Genomic DNA, 6,299 nt, shown 5'->3' with positions numbered 1-6,299 from the left:
CTACTTCCAAAGGGGCAAGTCAGCGGAAGAAGCCACTAGTTCTATCCGGCCAAGAGTCACTGTTCCCCGGCCTTACTTGGCAGTAGGTCCCGGGGAGGAATAATGCCCATGGAAGTAGGAGCTCCTACTTCCAAAGGGGCAAGTCAGCGGGAGAAGCCACTTGGCCTATCCGGCCAAGAGTCACTGTTCCCCGGCCACTCTTGGCAGTAGGTCCCGGGGAGGAATAATGCCCATGGAAGTAGGAGCTCCTACTTCCAAAGGGGCAAGTCAGCGGGAGAAGCCACTAGTTCTATCCGGCCAAGAGTCACTGTTCCCCGGCTACACTTGGCAGTAGGTCCCGGGGAGGAATAATGCCCATGGAAGTAGGAGCTACTACCTCCAAAGGGTGAAGACACTTGGCTCTAAGTCCCCGAGAGGTATACTGCCCATGGGAGTAAGAGCTCCTACTTCCAAAGGGGCAAGTCAGCGGGAGAAGCCACTTGGCCTACCCGGCCAAGAGTCACTGTTCCCCGGCCACACTTGGCAGTAGGTCCCGGGGAGGAATAATGCCCATGGAAGTAGGAGCTCCTACTTCCAAAGGGGCAAGTCAGCGGGAGAAGCCACTTGGCCTACCCGGCCAAGAGTCACTGTTCCCCGGCCACACTTGGCAGTAGGTCCCGGGGAGGAATAATGCCCATGGAAGTAGGAGCTCCTACTTCCAAAGGGGCAAGTCAGCGGGAGAAGCCACTTGGCCTATCCGGCCAAGAGTCACTGTTCCCCGGCCACACTTGGCAGTAGGTCCCGGGGAGGAATAATGCCCATGGAAGTAGGAGCTCCTACTTCCAAAGGGGCAAGTCAGCGGGAGAAGCCACTTGGCCTACCCGGCCAAGAGTCACTGTTCCCCGGCCACACTTGGCAGTAGGTCCCGGGGAGGAATAATGCCCATGGAAGTAGGAGCTCCTACCTCCAAAGGGGCAAGTCAGCGGGAGAAGCCACTTGGCCTATCCGGCCAAGAGTCACTGTTCCCCGGCCACACTTGGCAGTAGGTCCCGGGGAGGAATAATGCCCATGGAAGTAAGAGCTCCTACTTCCAAAGGGGCAAGTCAGCGGGAGAAGCCACTTGGCCTATCCGGCCACATGTCACTGTCCCCCGGCCAAGCTTGGCTGTAGGTCCCGGGGAGGAATAATGCCCATGGAAGTAGGAGCTCCTACTTCCAAAGGGGCAAGTCAGCGGAAGAAGCCACTAGTTCTATGCGGCCAAGAGTCACTGTTCCCCGGCCACACTTGGCAGTAGGTCCCGGGGAGGAATAATGCCCATGGAAGTAGGAGCTCCTACTTCCAAAGGGGCAAGTCAGCGGGAGAAGCCACTTGGCCTATCCGGCCAAGAGTCACTGTTCCCCGGCCACACTTGGCAGTAGGTCCCGGGGAGGAATAATGCCCATGGAAGTAGGAGCTCCTACTTCCAAAGGGGCAAGTCAGCGGGAGAAGCCACTAGTTCTATCCGGCCAAGAGTCACTGTTCCCCGGCAACACTTGGCAGTAGGTCCCGGGGAGGAATAATGCCCATGGAAGTAGGAGCTACTACCTCCAAAGAGTGAAGACACTTGGCTGTAAGTCCCCGAGAGGTATAGTGCCCATGGAAGTAAGAGCTCCTACTTCCAAAGGGGCAAGTCAGCGGGAGAAGCCACTTGGCCTATCCGGCCAAGAGTCACTGTTCCCCGGCCACACTTGGCAGTAGGTCCCGGAGAGGAATAATGCCCATGGAAGTAGGAGCTCCTACTTCCAAAGGGGCAAGTCAGCGGGAGAAGCCACTTGGCATATCCGGCCAAGAGTCACTGTTCCCCGGCCACACTTGGCAGTAGGTCCCGGGGAGGAATAATGCCCATGGAAGTAGGAGCTCCTACTTCCAAAGGGGCAAGTCAGCGGGAGAAGCCACTTGGCCTATCCGGCCACATGTCACTGTCCCCCGGCCACACTTGGCTGTAGGTCCCGGGGAGGAATAATGCCCATGGAAGTAGGAGCTCCTACTTCCAAAGGGGCAAGTCAGCGGAAGAAGCCACTAGTTCTATCCGGCCAAGAGTCACTGTTCCCCGGCCTTACTTGGCAGTAGGTCCCGGGGAGGAATAATGCCCATGGAAGTAGGAGCTCCTACTTCCAAAGGGGCAAGTCAGCGGGAGAAGCCACTTGGCCTATCCGGCCAAGAGTCACTGTTCCCCGGCCACACTTGGCAATAGGTCCCGGGGAGGAATAATGCCCATGGAAGTAGGAGCTCCTACTTCCAAAGGGGCAAGTCAGCGGGAGAAGCCACTAGTTCTATCCGGCCAAGAGTCACTGTTCCCCGGCCCCACTTGGCAGTAGGTCCCGGGGAGGAATAATGCCCATGGAAGTAGGAGCTACCACCTCCAAAGGGTGAAGACACTTGGCTCTAAGTCCCCGAGAGGTATACTGCCCATGGGAGTAAGAGCTCCTACTTCCAAAGGGGCAAGTCAGCGGGAGAAGCCACTTGGCCTATCCGGCCAAGAGTCACTGTTCCCCGGCCACACTTGGCAGTAGGTCCCGGAGAGGAATAGTGCCCATGGAAGTAGGAGCTCCTACTTCCAAAGGGGCAAGTCAGCGGGAGAAGCCACTTGGCCTACACGGCCAAGAGTCACTGTTCCCCGGCCACACTTGGCAGTAGGTCCCGGGGAGGAATAATGCCCATGGAAGTAGGAGCTACTACCTCCAAAGGGGCAAGTCAGCGGGAGAAGCCACTTGGCCTATCCGGCCAAGAGTCACTGTTCCCCGGCCACTCTTGGCAGTAGGTCCCGGGGAGGAATAATGCCCATGGAAGTAGGAGCTCCTACCTCCAAAGGGGCAAGTCAGCGGGAGAAGCCACTTGGCCTACCCGGCCAAGAGTCACTGTTCCCCGGCCACACTTGGCAGTAGGTCCCGGGGAGGAATAATGCCCATGGAAGTAGGAGCTCCTACCTCCAAAGGGGCAAGTCAGCGGGAGAAGCCACTTGGCCTATCCGGCCAAGAGTCACTGTTCCCCGGCCACACTTGGCAGTAGGTCCCGGGGAGGAATAATGCCCATGGAAGTAAGAGCTCCTACTTCCAAAGGGGCAGGTCAGCGGGAGAAGCCACTTGGCCTATCCGGCCACATGTCACTGTCCCCCGGCCAAGCTTGGCTGTAGGTCCCGGGGAGGAATAATGCCCATGGAAGTAGGAGCTCCTACTTCCAAAGGGGCAAGTCAGCGGAAGAAGCCACTAGTTCTATCCGGCCAAGAGTCACTGTTCCCCGGCCACACTTGGCAGTAGGTCCCGGGGAGGAATAATGCCCATGGAAGTAGGAGCTCCTACTTCCAAAGGGGCAAGTCAGCGGGAGAAGCCACTTGGCCTATCCGGCCAAGAGTCACTGTTCCCCGGCCACACTTGGCAGTAGGTCCCGGGGAGGAATAATGCCCATGGAAGTAGGAGCTCCTACTTCCAAAGGGGCAAGTCAGCGGGAGAAGCCACTTGGCCTGCCCGGCCAAGAGTCACTGTTCCCCGGCCACACTTGGCAGTAGGTCCCGGGGAGGAATAATGCCCATGGAAGTAGGAGCTCCTACCTCCAAAGGGGCAAGTCAGCGGGAGAAGCCACTTGGCCTATCCGGCCAAGAGTCACTGTTCCCCGGCCACACTTGGCAGTAGGTCCCGGGGAGGAATAATGCCCATGGAAGTAAGAGCTCCTACTTCCAAAGGGGCAAGTCAGCGGAAGAAGCCACTAGTTCTATCCGGCCAAGAGTCACTGTTCCCCGGCCACACTTGGCAGTAGGTCCCGGGGAGGAATAATGCCCATGGAAGTAGGAGCTCCTACTTCCAAAGGGGCAAGTCAGCGGGAGAAGCCACTTGGCCTATCCGGCCAAGAGTCACTGTTCCCCGGCCACACTTGGCAGTAGGTCCCGGGGAGGAATAATGCCCATGGAAGTAGGAGCTCCTACTTCCAAAGGGGCAAGTCAGCGGGAGAAGCCACTAGTTCTATCCGGCCAAGAGTCACTGTTCCCCGGCAACACTTGGCAGTAGGTCCCGGGGAGGAATAATGCCCATGGAAGTAGGAGCTACTACCTCCAAAGGGTGAAGACACTTGGCTCTAAGTCCCCGAGAGGTATACTGCCCATGGGAGTAAGAGCTCCTACTTCCAAAGGGGCAAGTCAGCGGGAGAAGCCACTTGGCCTATCCGGCCAAGAGTCACTGTTCCCCGGCCACACTTGGCAGTAGGTCCCGGGGAGGAATAATGCCCATGGAAGTAGGAGCTCCTACTTCCAAAGGGGCAAGTCAGCGGGAGAAGCCACTTGGGCTATCCGGCCACATGTCACTGTCCCCCGGCCACACTTGGCAGTAGGTCCCGGGGAGGAATAATGCCCATGGAAGTAAGAGCTCCTACTTCCAAAGGGGCAAGTCAGCGGGAGAAGCCACTTGGCCTAACCGGCCACATGTCACTGTCCCCCGGCCACACTTGGCAGTAGGTCCCGGGGAGGAATAATGCCCATGGAAGTAAGAGCTCCTACTTCCAAAGGGGCAAGTCAGCGGGAGCAGCCACTTGGCCTATCCGGCCAAGAGTCACTGTTCCCCGGCCACACTTGGTAGTAGGTCCCGGGGAGGAATAATGCCCATGGAAGTAGGAGCTCCTACTTCCAAAGGGGCAAGTCAGCGGGAGCAGCCACTTGGCCTATCCGTCCAAGAGTCACTGTTCCCCGGCCACACTTGGCTGTAGGTCCCGGGGAGGAATAATGCCCATGGAAGTAAGAGCTCCTACTTCCAAAGGGGCAAGTCAGCGGGAGAAGCCACTTGGCCTATCCGGCCACATGTCACTGTCCCCCGGCCACACTTGGCAGTAGGTCCCGGGGAGGAATAATGCCCATGGAAGTAGGAGCTACTACCTCCAAAGAGTGAAGACACTTGGCTGTAAGTCCCCGAGAGGTATAGTGCCCATGGAAGTAAGAGCTCCTACTTCCAAAGGGGCAAGTCAGCGGGAGAAGCCACTTGGCCTATCCGGCCAAGAGTCACTGTTCCCCGGCCACACTTGGCAGTAGGTCCCGGGGAGGAATAATGCCCATGGAAGTAGGAGCTCCTACTTCCAAAGGGGCAAGTCAGCGGGAGAAGCCACTTGGCCTATCCGGCCACATGTCACTGTCCCCCGGCCACTCTTGGCAGTAGGTCCCGGGGAGGAATAATGCCCATGGAAGTAGGAGCTCCTACTTCCAAAGGGGCAAGTCAGCGGGAGAAGCCACTTGGCCTATCCGGCCACATGTCACTGTCCCCCGGCCACTCTTGGCAGTAGGTCCCGGGGAGGAATAATGCCCATGGAAGTAGGAGCTCCTACTTCCAAAGGGGCAAGTCAGCGGGAGAAGCCACTTGGCCTACCCAGGCAAGAGTCACTGTTCCCCGGCCACACTTGGCAGTAGGTCCCGGGGAGGAATAATGCCCATGGAAGTAGGAGCTCCTACTTCCAAAGGGTCAAGTCAGCGGGAGAAGCCACTTGGCCTATCCGGCCAAGAGTCACTGTTCCCCGGCCACACTTGGCAGTAGGTCCCGGGGAGGAATAATGCCCATGGAAGTAGGAGCTCCTACTTCCAAAGGGGCAAGTCAGCGGGAGAAGCCACTTGGCCTATCCGAACAAGAGTCACTGTTCCCCGGCCACACTTGGCAGGAGGTCCCGGGGAGGAATAATGCCCATGGAAGTAGGAGCTACTACCTCCAAAGGGTGAAGACACTTGGCTCTAAGTCCCCGAGAGGTATAGTGCCCATGGAAGTAGGAGCTCCTACTTCCAAAGGGGCAAGTCAGCGGGAGAAGCAACTTGGCCTATCCGGCCAAGAGTCACTGTTCCCCGGCCACACTTGGCAGGAGGTCCCGGGGAGGAATAATGCCCATGGAAGTAGGAGCTCCTACTTCCAAAGGGTCAAGTCAGCGGGAGAAGCCACTTGGCCTATCCGGCCAAGAGTCACTGTTCCCCGGCCACACTTGGCAGTAGGTCCCGGGGAGGAATAATGCCCATGGAAGTAGGAGCTCCTACTTCCAAAGGGGAAAGTAAGCGGGAGAAGCAACTTGGCCTATCCGGCCAAGAGTCACTGTTCCCCGGCCACACTTGGCAGTAGGTCCCGGGGAGGAATAATGCCCATGGAAGTAGGAGCTCCTACTTCCAAAGGGGCAAGTCAGCGGGAGAAGCCACTTGGCCTATCCGGCCAAGAGTCACTGTTCCCCGGCCACACTTGGCAGGAGGTCCCGGGGAGGAATAATGCCCATGGAAGTAGGAGCTCCTACTTCCAAAGGGGCAAGTCAGCGGGAGAAGCCACTTGGGCTAT

The sequence above is a fragment of the Engystomops pustulosus genome, unplaced genomic scaffold, assembly GCF_040894005.1.
Source record: "Engystomops pustulosus unplaced genomic scaffold, aEngPut4.maternal MAT_SCAFFOLD_20, whole genome shotgun sequence".
Lineage (NCBI taxonomy): Eukaryota > Metazoa > Chordata > Amphibia > Anura > Leptodactylidae > Engystomops > Engystomops pustulosus.
Note: the sequence above shows the minus strand (reverse complement) of the source record.